The sequence below is a fragment of the Choloepus didactylus genome, chromosome 9 (assembly GCF_015220235.1).
Source record: "Choloepus didactylus isolate mChoDid1 chromosome 9, mChoDid1.pri, whole genome shotgun sequence".
Taxonomy (NCBI): Eukaryota; Metazoa; Chordata; class Mammalia; order Pilosa; family Megalonychidae; genus Choloepus; species Choloepus didactylus.
The window spans coordinates 105,285,403-105,304,987 of NC_051315.1; the positions used below are offsets into that span (position 1 = coordinate 105,285,403).

General features: G+C 34.2%; 1 pseudogene; it reads right to left on the minus strand.

Annotated features, from left to right (window-relative positions):
- Nucleotides 1-10,119: 10,119 nt before the first annotated feature.
- The window catches only part of LOC119543818, a 62,763-nt pseudogene continuing 53,297 nt past the window's right edge, over nucleotides 10,120-19,585 (minus strand).

Here is a 19,585-nt window from a genome sequence, read left to right on the forward strand (position 1 = left end):
AATGAAGAAAAAAATAGATTTTCCTTGAGTATAATTTGAAAGATTACACAAGAGATAACACCATAAGAAAAATAAGAATTCCATTTAAAATATGGTTAAAGAATTCTATATTCTTCTGACAAACAATTCTACTACAATTAAAAACTCATTGCATTGGATTTTCTCAAGGCCCAAGTGTATCCTGGATTTAGGCACCATGTACATGAGATATTCACTACCTAGTGCTTGAATACTGAAATTATTGCCTTGCACTGTTCTAAAGACCAAAAAGTAAATAATAAACTTACATAATACAATCAAATGCTGTAACATAGGCACTGGTTGGTTAACACAAATAAAGCATATACAGGAATGAAGAGATATCATGTATCTCAGAAATAATGTAAATGACTGGCAGCTCAGACAGCTAGTCTTAAAAGCAGGGAAGTCTGGCTTTTGATGAGCTTTATACTCAGAATTTGTGTTCTTGTTCACAAAGTGCCTGGTATGAACGAGGCACCCAGTAAATGTTTGTTACGTAAATTAATATGTATATGTAATTCTGAGATTTGAAGAAGTGGTGAAGATGGTCATAATCTTGAAACTAAAAACAAGTTTAAGAAATATTTAGTGCTGCATTTGTATGTAGTGCATTTTCCTGAAGGAGCTGACAACTTGCTAAGTCCTTTTAGGGGTCATAAGGAAATAAAAAAACTTATCACTCTCTCTTTTGACACATCTGAACCTGGAAAGTGATTATAAGTCAGCCTCATAATTTCTGTTAATTCATGCATCTTCAGTACAGTTGATTTTTCATATGCCAACAGCTCCTGGGTTCTTGTTTTAAATCCCTATGACCAAAAGGTATCTTCTACTTTAATTTGTTTTTCTTAAAGTCCAGGCTTTTGGAGAGTCAGCTCCATTAACCTAGGGAATTATAAGCCCATTCACAGTCATCCTCCTTTTCCCCCCAAGATTTTCAAGTAAGAAGGACAAATTCATCTTTTATATACTTCATTTTACTGTGTATTCATTTAGCCCTTTACTAATAAGATCATGCTTGAACTTCACAGAAGAAAAGGGAGTGCTGGATGCCCTTTGGGACCCCAGGAAATTGAACGTATTTCTAGAGGTGTGTGTGTATATGTGTGTAATAACAAGAGGCTGACATCACCCCTGGTTTAGAAGACTTCTCACTATAGACATATTTGTGGAATATATAAAGAATGCCATACGTTCCAGAGTATGTGAATGTCACATATTTAAGTACATTTTATTGATCAAATAACAGAAGGTAATTTTAAATTACATGTTTTGATCTCTCTTGGGCTAAAATCAAAAGGTCCATTTGAAAATAAATGCAGAGCCATGGTGGAAGGGCCTCATTATACATTCTAATACCAGCGTATGGAAACTATCCCTATTCCTGCTAGTGATTTAAGCACTTTATACAAGTCACTCCTATTTTCAGTTTATTTTAAGCAGCATTAATGCATAAAGATCCATGCAAGTATTTTTATTGGAAGCTTCGCACATGGAAGTACCACAGGACTGGACTTATAATTAACTATTGCCTTCTTCAAGGTCAGTTCTAGTGACCATCCATGAGAAAAGAAAACCTTATATTTTACCTAAGAGAAGAAACCAAGGGATTTTTAACCTCACTGGTTACTGTAGATACCGGCATTCCTAAAATATACAATCAAGAGGTTATTCCATTAAATTAATCACACTTTTGTTTTCAGATACGTTGTTTACCAGAAAATTCCTATGACTTAAGAATTCTATTCTAAATTTTTATGACAAAACAAATTTAAATCAACTATAAAATAATTGTGCATACATTTCTTTTGCAAATGGTGAAGTGCTATTAATATATAAAACTAAAATGGTAAAGCAAGTGTAAAATGCAAAAATTATTTGTCAAATACTGTGAGAAGACTGGAAGCAAAATTGCTCCCCACTTTAGGAAGTGTTCATTTTCACTTTTTACCAGATGAAATATTTTTGGTACTTTACATGGTAAGTATATATATATATATGCTTTAGCTGGTCAGCTTAAACAAATATATATACAGCAAATATTTATATAGCAGAACCCATCAGGAAAATTAAAGCAAAATGCTAATAGAATTTATCATGTGATGCTTTTCCTTGGATGCATGCAGAATTATTAAGCCTAATTAAAACTACTGCAAAGAAGAGCCAAGTATTTTATTTATTAATTGTTCACAGAACAAAACATGTGGTTGTTTCTTGTTTATACTTTATAAAAATCAGCCTAGATTTTGTGCAACATTATTTTAAATTAATAAAGATAACTAGATAGTCTCTATGCTAAGTTAGTTCTTAAGTATTACTGTTCTTTGATGTAAGAATGAGAAATTGCATTAACAATTATTAAGCCTTATATAAATTCCTTTTATATGGTAGACAATACAGGAAATGCAAATATCTGTAAGTCTGTCTGACTCAAAAACAGTTTCTTTTTGGCAACAAAGATTTAAAAAAAAACATGATTTTAAATTAAATTTATTGTGTGGCACATAGTACCTTTTAGAAATTCAGATACGCTTCAAGAGTTACTCCTTCATCAGGTATTTCTTTGTATTGCTGTGGAGCCTTTCAATTGAGTGATTAAAAACAAGCAGTTAATGAATCCTTCTGTAAAGTTGTCCTTTGAAATGATACACAACCCCATTTTCTTTTATCTTGAAAGGCTCTATTTTTGTCTTTCATTTCCAAACTAGAAAAAGCTTCCCTTTCTCCCCAGCCCCCAACATCTAACTTCAAAGATCTGGGTTTGCCAAAGCTAGTTCCTTTCTAAGAAAGGGCAGCACTGACCCCTCGTGGACATATTATATACCAACATAACCTCACAAAAGGGAGGAATAACCTGAAGTTTCCAAGTAAAACAATTCAATAGCAGGAGTTTTGTTGTATTGATGTATCTGTTTTTAGATTTTGTCTGGATGCCAGGCACTTTGCAAATAGTAATGGTCTGCACACGATACTGGCAGTCAACAATGATTTGTTATGAAATGAAATCTAAAGGCCAATGAAATTGTTTCAGCTTCTGTAGAGATATAAAATATGTTACTGATATCATGACTGTGAGCAGTATAAGAGATTTTTCAGGGATGCACATATCCTATGTAACAGATTGTGGTGGGCAGAATAATCTCCCCAAATGCCTACACTCTACTGCCTAGAACCTGCAGATACGTTACCTTACATGACAAAAGAGAATTAAAGTTGCAGATACAATAAGGCTGCTAATCAGTTTACTTGAAATGGGAAAATTATTCTGGATTATATGAGTGGGTCTAATCTAATCATGAGAGTCCCTGAAAGTTGAAGAAGACGGATCAGAGAGAAGGACTCCACCTGCCATCACTGACTTTGAAAAGGGAGGAAGGGGTCCAGGAGCAAAGGAATGCAGGCAGCCCCCAGAAGCCAGAGAAGGCAAGAAAATGGACATTGTCCTGGAGACTCTTTAAAAGGAAGCAGACTTGGTGTCACCTTGATTTCAGCTCTGTAAGACACATGAGACTTCTGACCTGCAGAACAGTAATACAATCAATTTGTGTTGTTTAAGCCCTCAAGTTTGTGGTAATTTGTTACAGCAGCAATAGAAAACTAATACATTGATGCACTTTAAATTTGCTGCTTTTATTAGTAATATTAACATAGGATATCTAATATATAGTCACATGTGCAAAATTTTTAAGTTAGAATGACTTTTTATAGATTTAGGAGACAGATATTTTAAAATCTCCTTTATAGATTTGTGTTGATTCAAGGGTTACCAGTAATAACTATATCTAGATTGTCATTAATTCAATACCAACTCCCCTCTAGAGAAACCATGGCAGCTCTAAGTGAAATTATTGTACATATACATTTATAGACATACAGCTACAGACACATCTGGGGATAAGCCAAGTCCCTTCACTAGAGGGAAATGAGAAAAAATGTAAGATATTTAGCTTTCCTTAGCAGGCTTATGGTCATCACCAGCCCATGGTCTGACATTTGCACAGAGGGCCCCACATCATTTCCCACAGAATCATCTCATGTGTGAAACCACTCTCCATCCCTCCCTCCCCTGAAAAACTTCCCTCTCCTTTATTCCCTTTTTTTCTATTATTGCTTATTAATTAATTATTTTTAATGAATGGGAGATCATATATTTCTCTCTATCCAGGATAAAATAATTAAATTCAACCAGATACTTCAGGAGACATTCACTTAACCCTTCACTTTAACTGGTATGGTTTCAGGAGATGATACTGAGCAGGTGGGATTTTTCATCCTTCAAATCGCATGTGCTCAACCTTAATTGTAAGGCTGGGTCCCAGGCATCTCACAAGCTCACTGTTTAACCCCAGCTAATTAGCATTATTTTTTTTCCTGTCTTTAAAACAGGATCATTAATGGGATGAATGATAACGTTCATTGTTATTGGAAGAAAGTACAAATATTACAGTTTTTCTTGGGTGATTTAACTGGAAGACTTAATGACATCTTTATGTATAATCTCCCTAATTGTATCTGTTTTACCTATAAAAGAGAAGACTTCCAAGATAGATACTATATATAGTAAATGGAGTGCCCTAAAAAAGATATTAGATACATTTGGTTTAGCACCAAAAAATGTAGAGATTGCACCAAAGGAGCCAAGAGAAGGGAAGAAAATCTGGGTTCAACAAGCTCTGCATAAGGTACAATGCCCTTTGTCTTAGTTTGCCCAGGCTGCTACTACAATACCACAAATTGGTTACGTTATACAACAGGAATTTATTGGCTCTCGGTTTGTGGGCTAGAAGTCCCAAGTCAAGTTGTTGGGAGGGCCATGCTTTCCCAATGTCTGTAGCATTCTGGTTTTGGCTTTCTAACAATCCTTCATCACATGGCGATCTGTCTCACCCTGTCTCCTTCTCTGGTTCTTCCTTCCTTGTCCAATTTCCTTTGCTTATAAAGACAATCATGTTGGATTGAGGCCCACTCTTATTCAGTTTGGGTACACCTTAACTAATAACATCTTCCATGTTTCATTAACAAACGGATTCATACCCACAGGACCAGGGAATAGGACTCAAACATGTCTTTTGTGGGGGACATGATTTAATCCCCAACACCCCCATAATTTGAAGCATTTCAACAAATATCAGATGGCAACTGCACAGGAATATTGCAGAGATTATTCCTGTTTTCAGTGGATTTTATGGGTAGAGCCCATACAGAGCTATCCAAGGGCTCAAACTTCATTCAGAATCTCTCTTTCCACTTAGCTCTCCTTTATTCAGGTAACCTCTCACACTAAGGTTGGCAAGGTAGGCACCAACAGTTTGAGGTGAACGTGCAATCCTTGCAGCTATTCCAGTTGAGCTAGAGCTTCTCTTTCCCCGAAACAGTTCTGGAATTGAGTCTGATTGGTCTGTATCATGTGACTGCTCTGAATCAATCATTGGGGTCAGGAGAATTATTTTCATTGACCAGTCCTGGGTTATATATCAAGACCAAGGGGCTGAAACTGTGAATAATCCTGCAGAGAGCACAAGGACTGAGTGGGGAGCAGAGAGCTCCCTAAGAAAACCAGAGAATTATTAAAAGAAGGGGAATGGATATTGGACAGCCAAAAACAACAGATGCTGTTTCTAGTGGGATTTTAATTTTTTTAAGTTTCTTTCAGTTCAAAGATTCTATGATTTATGAATTGCTTGCAATCGAGATAAACTAATATTCTCTGAGGATTTAATATTACTTTGCATTTTGAAAGAAAATTAATGTTCTTTTTTATAAGCACATTTTAGTTGATTTGAGATTTCTTAAATAAAGCATTGAAGATTAGAAAGGGTAAAAATTTAGATGCATCATTTTCAAAAAGAGAGTCCTCTAGGACTCCAAGTAACATTATTCTCATAATAGTAAGGTAATAATATTTCACTACTTTTATTTTGTATCTGATAGAAATTATTCATGATAATTTTTCAAATTAGTATTTGAGTTTCTTTCATAGATAACTATGAACACTGAAACAAAGAAGATAATCTTTGGGGCTCCTACTCATCAATATAAAAATACCTTAAAGCACCTACTAGGAATGATTTGAAAATCTTGTCACAGGGTTTGATTGGGATGGTGTGACATTTCTAAATAACTAGATTTAGAATTGGCCTCCATGAAATTTCAGTATGTTACATTGGTTTCTGACCAATGATCCTTTGCCAATGAAAGAATGTTATCTATTCTGCTACTCATATAATTTTATTTTCAAAATGTAAATCTATTTATTCTGCTCATTTTAAAAACTGCAATGACCTTGAGAAAGTCAAATCCTCCATAACCTTCTCTGTCTCCAACCACAAAAAACAACTCTGAACAATTTGGTGTTTAACCCTAGAGAATTGTTAACGCACCTATAAACATTGCTACATGTTTTAGAAGCCACTGACTTCCCTTTCAGGCTAATGTTACATAGAGGCAGCCTGGTGTATGGTGCCCAACTGCTTAGGTTCAGATTCTAGTTCTACCACCTACTAGCTGTCTGAGCTCCTCTTTAAAATGAGCATAATATGGTTGCTACCTAAAAGGGATATTTTGAGGAATGAATGAGCTAATATTCATAAAGCACTTATAATAGAGTATATCACATAATAAGTATACAATAAAAATAGTACATCTTTTCTTTCTAACTCTCTTTGGTTTGCAAAGAAATAGATAGCATTCATCTAATCAGTTAGCACAATTTTGTAATCTTTATTGTCCCTTTACCAAATGACAACTTAATATAGGAGATGTCTGTACATAATAGTCTGCTTCTTTCTGGGCATTAAATTATATTATATAATATGACATGATATGACATTAAACAATATGATCTTACATAACTTGATATATTATAATTTATCAAGAAAAGAATATAGAATCCTAAAGAGGGACAGAATTATTTTTATTTCTTGGACTTTATTGCTTCTTCAAATAGATCTGTTTTGTACATTAGATTATTCATTGAATATGTTGTACACAAGGCTTTGCAGTATGGAAGTAAAATAATTGACCATATTCATCTTGCCTCTTTTTTGTGACTCTGGTTTTATAAATAAGTACTCTGTCACCCAAGAATGGAAAACTCAACAAAGGCAATTTCACAGCAAGATAATATATGTTTTTAAAATCAGATGCCATTGTTAAATGAAAAAGTCTCATTTTAGCCCACTTTTTTTTTTTTAATATTAGCTGAGACAATCTGGAAGAAATAGAAATAAACTACATTTGATATATAGTGGCTTTATCTATTCTTGTACAGATAAAACCAAGTTAGAAGTTATCAGCAGGTTTTTTTCCCCCAATTCTCTTAATTCTCATCAGTCTAATTGCATTGCAGTCATTGGTCTAGATTACATGTGTAATTTGGGAATAGAGGTTGGCACAGAACTCTGTGAAAAGGAGCAGAACAGATGCCAGTATGGATTTAAGAGATGAGCTCTGAAGTTAATTGCATTCACATTATTTTATCAACGTTTTTATCCCAAATTATATAGAATCCTGGCTATTTATTATTCATAAAAACTGTTAACTCACACCAATCTAAAAAAAAAAAATAGAATGCTTTACCCATTCAATTTTAGCAAATAACCTAACAGAGTGGTCAATGTTTTTTGTTTCTTTGTTTTATAGTTGTTTGACTTATACTGATTAGTCTGGATTCTCTCTTGGATTCGATAGGTCCTATATAAAACAGAAGGATAGCTAATCCAGTTCTATTTTTGCACAAGTGCTGAAGGAAATTTTGGTTCCTGGAGGACCATAGAGTATCTCTTGATGGCAAAGAGAGCGCGTTATCCATAAATTAAGTATTAAATTAAATTCTAACACAGACCGAATAATACTTTTGATATATAGTTTACAAGTTTCTCCTTTGAAATTATTGTTATATTTAATATTACAGTTCTTAACCTAAAAAAAAATGCTTTTTTTGAACATCCCTGCTAAAAGACCTATGTAAAAATGTTTGAATAGTTTGAAAATTGAGCTAAAATACATCTTCTCTCAACTGTGGATAATAATAATTGCATGCCAATGCAGGAATCTTGGACTCAATGTTACTAAACACATAAATGTATTTGCATAACCATAGGGAGCATGCATGCTACAAAGTATATTTGATTGTATAAAATATGCTACTCCTCGCACTCAAAAAAAATACTGAACTTTATGTGTTACATGCTATGGTTTGATACCTTGATGTGTTACATGTGTTACATGCTATGGTTTGATACCTTTTTGCCAACAAAAGTCATTGTTTTGATATTAAAATTCATTTTACAATGTAGTCTGTGGTTTGGTTACAATGTAAACCAAAAAATGTTTTATAAGTGGAGTGCCACATTTGTACCTGAACAAAGGATAACAAAAAAATAAGAAACATGAAACCACATGCCACATTTCAGTATGTTCTAAAGATGTGTTTTTATTATTTTACAAAGTAATTTTTAATGCTATGAAGTTAGTGGTGTTTATGAAAATTTCTAATAATGATTTTACTTTCACCAAGACCTTGTATACCAAGTTTCAGCCTAAGAGAAAAATTTATAACTGAGTTATAATCCTCAAAGATAGGTATTTAACCTGAAAACTGCAAGCAACTCCTGAGCTATAGCTTCATAAATAGCAATCTGTAATAGAACTGACGGCCATGTATGAGTTATGAGTGTGCTATGTAATTATCTGAAGCAGCCCTGCTGTTTCCTTAGTTTCTGTCAAGACTAGAGCAACTGCTCAGAAAAACTGAACACAGCAAAATAGTCAAGAAGTCAGATGTTTAAAACTTTGCATTTCCTGCCTTGTGATCCAACCGATTTAGTATGTGTATTTTGGGGTATAATTTCTTCTTTTGAAAAATGAGCTGTTTTTGCTGAAATTATTTAACATTTTCCAATACTGTGTAAAATAAGCTAAAATTTGAAAGAGAGATGAAAAGAATTTATCCCAGCTGGTCACCAATATTCAGGAAACAAGGTCTTCAGGAAAAAAAATTCAATTGACATTTTCTCATATAGCTCCTGGATGAAGAAAAACATGATCTAGGTTGGAGCGATATATAATTTTGAAAAGAAAGATTACAGAATCATTACTAGGTTTAGAAATCATTATTTAAATATTGCTTATATGTAAGTTCTTTTTTTTTTCCAATTGAGTCATAAGGCCATGTAAGGTGAAAACATCTTGTGTACGGCTTTATTTATACAAATACTAACTGCTGGTGATAAAGGTCTTGGTGATACACATGCTTTGTTTGCCAGTTTATTTCATCTGTTAATTGTAGATAAGAACGATTTGTATTTTCATGCTGTCTTAAAGTTTCGGAGCAACTTTCATCATTATTGGAAATAGTCTTTCTCTTATTTAATTGAAATGACTGCATAAGGTTCTATTCTAATTTTGTATGAAAACCTTCTAATTTAGACTTAATCATAATGAGGAAATATTATTTGGTTCCCATCTCTAAATTTACACACTCAAAATATGACCTGCTTTGCTTTTCCCATCTATGTTTCGTATTTTAGGTTTAATGAAACATCAGGGATGGCAGTAATAGGAGAGAAAACAATGGGAAATGGAAAATGCTACTCCGTTTTTCATGGATTGAAATTTCATTTCTGGAAAAATTTGTTAAACAGTGTCAATTTAATTTTATATATAAACCTCTTTGATGGCTTAAAAAAAAAAACTACCCTGTATCATTTTTGTAACTTGAAAACAAATACATCTTTCTTTATATTGAATCTTCAATTTGCAGGGTCAAGATTTTTTTTTCTTTTTTTTTTTTTTGATGTTTGTAATGAAAATATGCTACCTAGTAAATAATGAAGTCATTTTTATCTGGATCACTGTCACAGAAAATTGTGCTTGAAAGTGAAGAGAAGACTTCAGCAATGATTATAATTTGATACACAAGCAACAATTTTCCAGTAATATTCAATATGGCATGTGCTTGGAAATACTGTCCATCAATAAATCATTGATGGCACAACATGTTATGTGGGTTAAGTGATTTTTGCCATTCTTCATATATCGACATTAGCATTTGAATGAGTAACAGCAAATGAAACAAGATTCTTGTTTAGAGGACCATTAATCAGGGGAGCCATACATCCTCATCCCTTGTGGATCTTTAAAGGCTTGTAATTCTTGTCCCTGAGGCAGTTCAATATGCTCTGCACAGCTAGGACTTCCAGAGAATCTACTCTTCTTGAGTACTACTCCCAATGGTTGAGGCTTATAAATTGTAATCTAGTTGGAAAGAGTAACGCATATGAAACAATTCATGAGTATAATGGCACGTTGTTCATCCTGTAAATATCTCTGTATTTATGATATAATTAGGCAAAGTCTTAAATGGGTCCTGTACAGCAGGCAGTATTAAAGCTATACGTACATGGACTGGATTTGGGAATAAGCCCTTGAAAAGGAAAAATAGATTTGGAAATGTGCAGCTATTATGATTATGAGGCAGCCTCTTAAGCATGATTTAATGGTTTTTGAAAATCAGGGCCCAGGAGGGTCATCCCTCAGCTTCACAGCAGGAATCCTGGCATTGTTTTTCCCCCAGTAGCCATTTGACACAGACCTTTAAAGTCTAGGAAAAAAGATGAAAGAGTATTTTTCTAAACTTGAGCCATTAAGATATATTTTTGTTTCATTTTTTAACTACAAGAGAACAAAAAATACCAGAAGTGTAGCTTCTAGCACCTGCCCACAGGCAGACATGTACCCATGTACTTTCTCCAATCAAAATAGTTGTTTTTGTTGGATAAGGAGGATGGGACTGAACAATTAGACTTCTAAGTCCTTAATGCTTCAATCCTACACCAAATAAGCCATGAGAAAGAGAATAAAATATTATATAGTTACTCAAATGATTATAAAGAAGAAATAAGTATTATGTCTTCAGCAGAAAGGAGCTGGTAGTAGGTGGGGACTCAAGACCCCAGAATGAGAGTCTGCCAATGCCAAAACTCTGTATAAAAGATTGAGAGCTTTCAAATATAAATTCCTCTTACAAATCAATAAGATTGATTCTATGTATGAGTTGGGTACTTTCATTTTCTACTCTAGAAATGTTTTAATTTTTAAAATGAGTAAATGTCTAAAGACACAGGGATTTTTCTGTTGGATGAAAGAAAACTAATCAACGGCAGAAAATAGAGGATTGGGCTTCCTGTTTTTGTAGTCTTTATCCTGATCTTCCCTTCCCAACTCTCTGAGTTCCTCTACTTGTTCTTAATATCTCCCTCACTCCTCTACTCTATGAAGGCCATTACAGGAAATATTAAGATATACATTTTCACTCACAAAATTTATTGATATATATATGTATATATTCTTATTTTAAATCAAAACGTAGGTTATTCATCCATAGAATCTATGCTATGCTGTAGTAAGAGTGAAATCCTGAAATCTTAGCATGTCAGCATAGAGGTTAATTTCTTATTCAAGTAAAGCTGCTGAGGGGCAAATAAAGTCACTAAGGCAGCTCCCTTCCAAGCAGGGACATAGTTACATCATATAACTCTGCCATCTAGTCCAGTTACTTCCAAGGTTGCTGTCACATGACAAGAAAGCACAGGAAAAGTGTCTCAGCCGAGACACAGAGATGGCACTTCTGCCTAAAGTCAATTGGCCAGATAATTAAATATCCCCAACATAACCGAAAGGGGATCTGAGATATGTAGAGGAGGACATGGCCTGTTGAATGAGCATTATGTGCATCTCCATATTTGAAATCTTAAAACTTTTATATTTTTTAAGAAGTCCATCTAATTCAACAAATACTTTTGAGCTTCTACAACACACTGTTCAAAATACAAAGTCACCTAAGTCACCTTTCTTTTATTCAATAGATTTAACTACTGTTATTTTAGCTTGTGTGTAGTTAATCAAATTATTAATCAGTAACAGAATGGGAACAAGAGCCTGCCATGACAAATCCAGTCCTCAATGACGTGAAAAAGGCTTGGTTTTCTGTAAGTTATAAATCCCAAACATATCTGGGTAAAGCTCTACCCAAAATCAAACAAATAGAGGGAGGATACTGTGGTGGTAAGATCTCAGATCTTGCAGCAAGAATTAAAATAAAAAGTATTTACAGGCACAGGTTATCTTGGTGCTGTGATTGAAAGCAATATTTTGGCCTTTACAAAATTCAAATGTTATTAAATGTGGAGTGAAAGGGTGCTCAGTCAAGTGAGAAAGAGAGACATATTTGGGTAATATAATTGTTTATAAATGTTCATTTTGTCACATATATTATATGCTAGTTGTAGAAACTATGTGAAATACAGATTGTAAAGGGAAGGAAGTAAAACTCTCCCTATTTCCATCACCCAGAGATGACTTCTATTAACATTTTGTCATGATCTAATGTACTTAAATAGGCTCATATTCTGCAAGTTGTATTTTAACTTGATTTTTCCCTTGAACAGTATGTCTTTCTCAGTTGTTGAATACTCCTTACAATATTGTTCTCAGTGTAATTCCACCGTGCAGATTATTATAATATATTTAACCATGTCTCTATTATTAGATATTAAGGATGTGTAGAGGATATTTGGTTTTGGCTGCCTATCACTGACTGTATTCTTTTGGCTCCCATATTGTCTTTTAGGTAATTTTGGTTCCCCCAATTTTTGGCAGCTTGTCAAGAGTATAAATTAAGGAGTCCTGCCCATCCAGCCTCCAAATCGGAGACATGCTCTCTCCAGTGTGTTTACATTTTGAGTACCATAATACAGACATAAGAAAAAAATGAAGTGCATTCGTCCCAGCAGCTGCAGTGCTTTGATGAGACAGAGTTGTTTTGCTACCCAGATACTGCAGATACCTCATTCTCTACTTTCTGTGCCCAGTTCATGAGCCTTTCCATTGATTCAGTGAGCTACCCAATACTTTCCAATATATTTCGTTCCTACTTAATGTAGTCAAATCAGTTTGTTTGAAGTCGACAGCACTGTTTTACAGAAAATGCTGGTACTGGTATTATAGATAATCCTTGTGACTAAATCTTAGCACAAATTATTCCTTTAGAATAAATTCCTAGTAGCAGAATTGGTGAGTCAAATACAGGCATATTTGTGCTGGTTTGTATATATATTATGTCCCCCAGAAAAAGCCATATTCTTTGATGCAATCTTTTGGGGGCAGATTGATTAATCTTTTTGATTACTGTGTGACCTCTTGATTGGATGTTTCCATTGAGATATGACCCACCCAACTGTGGGTAATACCTTTGATTAGATTCTTTCCATGGAGATATGGACCCTGCCCATTCAGGGTGGTTCTTGATTTAATCACTGGAGTCCTATAAAAGAGCTCACAAACAAAAAGACCTCAGAGCAACTAAGATTTGTATGCCACTGTCTTCTTTTCTTAGAGTTGCCTTCAGAAAATACTACAAATTGGGTGGCTTTAAACAACAGAAATATATTGTCTCATGGTTCTGGAACCTAGAATTCTGAAATCAAAGCTCTGGCAGTGTCATGCTTCCTTTCAAGTCTGTAGGAAGAATCTGTTCTATGTCTCTCTCCTGGCTTCTGGGGTTGACTTGCCAGCAATTCATGGTATTCTCCTCTCTGTCTGACTGGGTCCAAATTTCCTCTTCTCATAAGGATACCAGTCATGTTGGTTTAAGGGCCCACCCTTCTCCAATATGACCTCATTTTAACTTGTCTAAGAACATCTGTAACAACATGATTTCCAAATAAGGTCAAATTCTGCAGTACTGAAGATTAGCACTTCATCATACCTTTTGAGGGACATAATTCAATCCATAATAGCAACCTCAGTTTATCAACTGATCATTGTATTTAAACTACATATTTCTTCATGAAGTATGTATTATTACTGAGGGCGCCTGCAGTTCAAAGGGATTAACTAACAAAGCTAACAAGGGTAAACTTAGCACTTGAATCCAATCTTTTAACAGTAAATTCAGTGCAAATCACCACTTAATAAGTTTAGACTGTTAAGCAATTTTTTAACCTCTCTGAGCCTTAGTTTTCTCATGTGTAAAACGGGATAATAACTGCAATCTACAGGAGTTGGGTCCTGCAAGTTAACAATGTAACACAGTGGTTTTCTAACGACAGGGTCTCTGTAGCGTAAATGCCTGGGTTTGAATCCTGGTTCTGCTACCTAACAGCTGTGTGAATTTGGCAATTTTCTTAATCTTCCTATGGCTTTCTTTTTTTTTTTTTTTTTTTTTCCTTCAATTTTTATTAACTTTATTTATCAAAAAATAAAAAAATAATTAAAAACCACATTTCCAGATAAAATAAAACAAGGGAACAGGAAAAACAAATATCCTGATATAACTTCATTGCTTCCAAAATGCTTCTCCTATAGCACAAAAAAACTAACAAGCCATAGTCATTCGTAAATATAACTTGCTCACCATAGAGTTCAAACTGTATATAAAATATTGGAAGTGCCTCTTTTCTATTATACCCAGGATTTTGGTTTTTCAAAATGAGATACTTATTGTGATCGATGTTACATCTCTAAGAAATTGTATATTTCCCCCACAGGAATAATTTATGGTTAATTTGAGAACATGACTGTGGACTTGTTTCTCTCTCTCTCTCATACAGATTCAAGTTGTCTATAAACTTGCTAATTGTCTTTGATAATGGGATCCTCTATATCAGGTATACAAATAATGTGTCTGGCAAAATGGCTCTTATCAAGCAGGCAATGCAAACATCTATCTTAGGTAAAAGTGGTTTGAAAGAAAAGGTGTGTGTGTATTTTTGTTGTTAAAAACAACAAAAAAATTACTATGAACATTTTCTAGCCCTTAATAAGCACTCAACCCATATAAGCTATGGCAACAGATGATTTCCTATATCAAAGCCACTACTCTTTCAAGAACTCAAACTAAAGATTCTGTACATGATGTCAAGTTAACTTAATATGCTTCATGATTTTTCTTTTGGATTCCTCTTTTTGTTGTATCTTACTGTGGGAGGGAGGGAGAGGGAAGAAAGAAAGAAATAAAGAAGGGAGGGAGGGAGGGAGGAAGTACAGAAGTGACTGACCAAGGGAACAAATATGCAAAAATCATTAATTAACTCAGCTTCAGAGACTCACCCCCAAAAGGCAATATGCTTCTTGACCTGTTTCCATTCATATCTCTTGTCTATACTGTACATATTTGAAAACTATCTTCACTCTTCTTAATCCATAAAACAGATTGACGTTTCATGACTAGATAGGAAGTTCAGGGTAGTATTTCCTTGTCACATTGTACCTCTTAGAATAAAGCAATGTTTTCTTTTCTTATCCACTACAAAATCCCAGTGTGAATATTTCATTTTAGTGCCTTCACATTACATCTAAATAAAAAAGGCTTTGTTTTTCTTCCCAAGATCTTAAACCTGTTTTAAACGTGTAGCTACTAACCTTTATCTTATTATATTATATATCGTAAATAGTAATTGTGGCATTGACTATTTGCCAAACAAATCACTAAGTACTGGCAAATGACATGTGTCCTATATAAGATTTGTCTCATGAATGTCCTCCCTATAAGTACAAGTTCTTCTCCCTAAACCTTCTCTATTTTCTTCCTCATAAAATGTTTATTCAACTACCACATTTGGCCATGACTGTATCTTAATATGTGAATCCATCATAAAGGTGGCACCATTTTAACTGTGTTGTTTGGGGCTCAGAGAAAGCAGGACAGTGGCTGAAAAAATTCGTCTCTTATTCTGAAGTCCACAATCTGTAACACCAAACTGCAAAGCCAGTGAGAGACACTAATGTTCAGCTGTTCTCCTGGAATGTGGTTGACCATGGGAAATGGAATAAGGTTAAACAGTCAACAATCATTATTGTCTATCAAGTCTGCCAGGAGCCCTAAGAGGCAGTGGCGTGCAATAAGTATATAACAATCATAGTAATATTAATCATAACCATTAATCATATAGATTCTATGAGCAGAAGTTTCTATTTATGGTTGTATAGGGGATATACTTAGAAAAATAGTATATTCTCTATTCCTAGATGCAATTACAGTCCAATAGTGGAATAAGCAAGTCACTAACTAAAGACAGAATATGATGATTATCATAAGAGAGATATCAATAAGTTTAACTAACTAAAGATAGAATATGATGATTATCATAAGGGAGATATAAATAAGTTGCCATTAAGGGTTCAAAGGAAGAAGTAAGTACATCTGCTGAAGGAAAAGAGAGCAGGATTCAGCAGCAGTGTGGACCTTTAATGACAGAATTTTATATAAAGATATAAGAGGACAATAAAGGGAGAGAGAATTATTTTATAGGGTTACAGAATAGCATTCAGGGTTGGGAAAGAGTGAATACTCTAAGGAAATACAAGCAGCCCAGCCATATAGATTGGATTGGAGGCTGCAAAATGCAATTTCAAGCAAGCAACATAAATGGCTCAAACCGGCAGGCGTAGACACCGGAGAATGGTATGGCAAGGACAGATGACACGCCATGCCCTATCAGCAGGAGCCAGGTCACCACTTGGCTCCAGACACAAGTCTGATCATTCATGAGAGCTGAAAATCTGGACTTTTATGTAGAATAGTCTTCTGCAATTTCAGCAATTGATTAAAAAAAATAAATATGCGGTTGAACAAATCTCAGGCTGAACTTGACGCACTGACCACCAACCAACGTGCCCTCACCTCTAGGTCACAGCAGAGACACTGGCTAAGAAGTAGCATGGGTATTTGGGATCAGATTGTGGAAATTTTTGCTTGCCACACTGAACATTGATAGAGTAGGAAGTGGGGACAATTGAGTGGTTGTTAACAGAGGCATGAAATCAGATGACTAACAGAATGCTTAAGAAAGTTGAATTTGACAGCAGCATGTAGATTGGACTGGAAGGCTGAATTTAAAGGAGAGAAACCAATTAGGAGACCATTGCAGTAGACCAATGGGAGAGTGATCTAGGGTGACAGAAGTAGCAATAGAGTGAAGGGACAGGGATAGTGTTAGAATGTTGAAATGCATGGAAAAATTCATAAAATGCTGCTAGTGTTAACTCATTCTTTCTAACATATTGCAATTTCATATTAAAATGCATTTTTGAAAAACAATTACAGTCTCTGAAAATATATATAGACATATATATATCCATATCCATATCCATTTATATATATCCTCTGAATATATAGACACATATATGTGTATATGTATGTATATATGTGTAGGTGTGTGTACACACACACACATACAAAACTAAAGCTGGGCTGTCTCAGTTCTAATCCTGGCTCCTCCTCCTCCAAATGTGTAACTTTTAGAAATTGACTCAACCTCGCTATGTCTCAGTTTCTTACCTTAAAATGGGATAGCATCTTAGTCATAGGTTGTTGGAATTAAATGTCTCTCTCTCTCTCTCTCTCTCAATATATAGTATTAAGAGTATTTCTTGGGGCAAAGTAGGTGTTATATTGTTTTCATCTAATTAAAACTATACTAAGCCCTCTAGTAGATAATAACTTTATTATCTACCAAATACGTATAATCTCCACAATGACTTCTCTTACCAGTCCCATTCACCTCCCTATTCAAAACCGCTCCTTAAAAATGTGTAAGACATAAAATTACAGAGTGCTAAATGTTTGAATTATTTGAGACACACTTGCAGAGAAGAGATTATTTCCAATAATCCCTTAGTGAGAATTGATTGCTTTCTCTTCATTGCCTTTGTAACCATTTCTTTATAGCTAACTTTTAACCCTGGTAAAGGCAAAAAGAAATGTAGACATAGTGTCTCTATTTTATATACATATGTAAGTAAAAATGTATGTGTGTGTATTGTATATATATATAAATATACACACACACTATAAATATACATAAAATATAGCCAAAGCTAAAATTAACTGGTCCTCTAAATTTTAGGCTCATTTTCAAAAATTTTGTTAATTTCCTGGTACCAACTAGAGTATATAATTATTACATAATAAATATTTGTTTTTTCAGAATGAACTTAATTATTATTATTTGGAGAAAAGGACCTTGTTCATAAATATGGAGGAGGCAAAAAAAGCTTTATTCTATTATTCTCTTACCTGGTTTCTTTTAGTATGCTTTAAATTTGAAGTATCTAACTTCCTTCTCCCTCCAGGTATGCCAAACCTGAGGCTAAGGCTTCGTGGTTTTTTGCCATGTACCTATTCTCCCTGTAAGGACTTAAAACTCAAAGTGTTCAGTTTGAGTTTTAATATAAATCTAAATTTATTGGGTATTCTCTAAATCCAAATGAGTCAGGAAGCCTGGGGAAACAGAGGGTTAAATCAGACCCCAGAATTGGTGTTGTACTGCACCATATAGAGAGAATTCTAGAAAATTTTAAAGATAGGTGTTAAGTCTTACTAATTAGCAATTCCAGGCATAAAGAATTTTGATTCCAGTAAGTCGTTTGAATTGGATTAAGTGGATAAAATGGCTACAAAAGGTTGATAAAATAATTTGTTGCCCCATCCACATAGAGCTTTTACTTGTTTTTTTTTTTCAGATGAAAGTTAAGACACCTGCCAAAAACCACAACTTTTGCTTTGACATAGTTGCTAATGAATTGCTAGGACAGGAACCAACAAACAGGTTCAGTTGTTTACTCAGCCACTCCTGGTTCGAAGAAACCTGATTCATGTTTTCTGAAACTTGACTCACCTTGGCATTGATATCCCGAGTGCCTCTTATCTCCCCATATGCCACTGAACTTTTGCTGAATCAGGCATTCTCTTCATATTCCCATTGGTTAAATTTGAAAATTCACATTTTACAATTCTAATCTATTCAATGAGTGGCCTGTAAAAAGAAATCTTCGTATTTTAATTATAGCAAATTAAATGTGTAATGTGTAATCCATTCATTATTTTTTATTGAAGTTTTGGATCCATAAACTGTGAAATCACACTTTTTGACTAAGTGGCAACTTTTTAATACCTATATATTACAAGAAAACTTTGGGATAAAAAATTGTCATAATTATTGCCTTAAAGCAGGTAATTCCCTTTTGAATCTTTTACAGTTGTAATTTTTTCTCTGTTTCTTGATGCAGGTACCCAGGTACACAGAGGACCAGATACTGAATTGTAAAATATAAACAGATCTGTACCACTAAGGAGAAATGAAAAGAAATGGCTAAGGAAAAAAAAATAGCAGCAGATACTGTTTACAAGACAGTATTAGGAAGGAATGATAACAGTTACTCTGGAAAGTCAAACCTCTCTACTTAACAACAGAAGACTGTTGAATAGACAGACTATAAATTATATTTTGGGGGGAAAAATGATAACCTATCACCCTTAAAACATCCCTAAATTAGCTATAGTTAAACCTAAGTAATTTTCTTGGCTATTTTCTTTCAGCAAATTAGATAAAATTATTTTCTGATGAAAGAGAGCTAATCTTTCTTTGTTTCTTTGTGCTGTGTATTAAATACCTTGTTTCCAAAATAATCAGGCAGAAGTAGCACAATAAGGTGGAAATAAGTGTGAACTTTGAGACCAATTAATTCACTTCTATTTCTGGAAATCTGCTAATTATTCTGT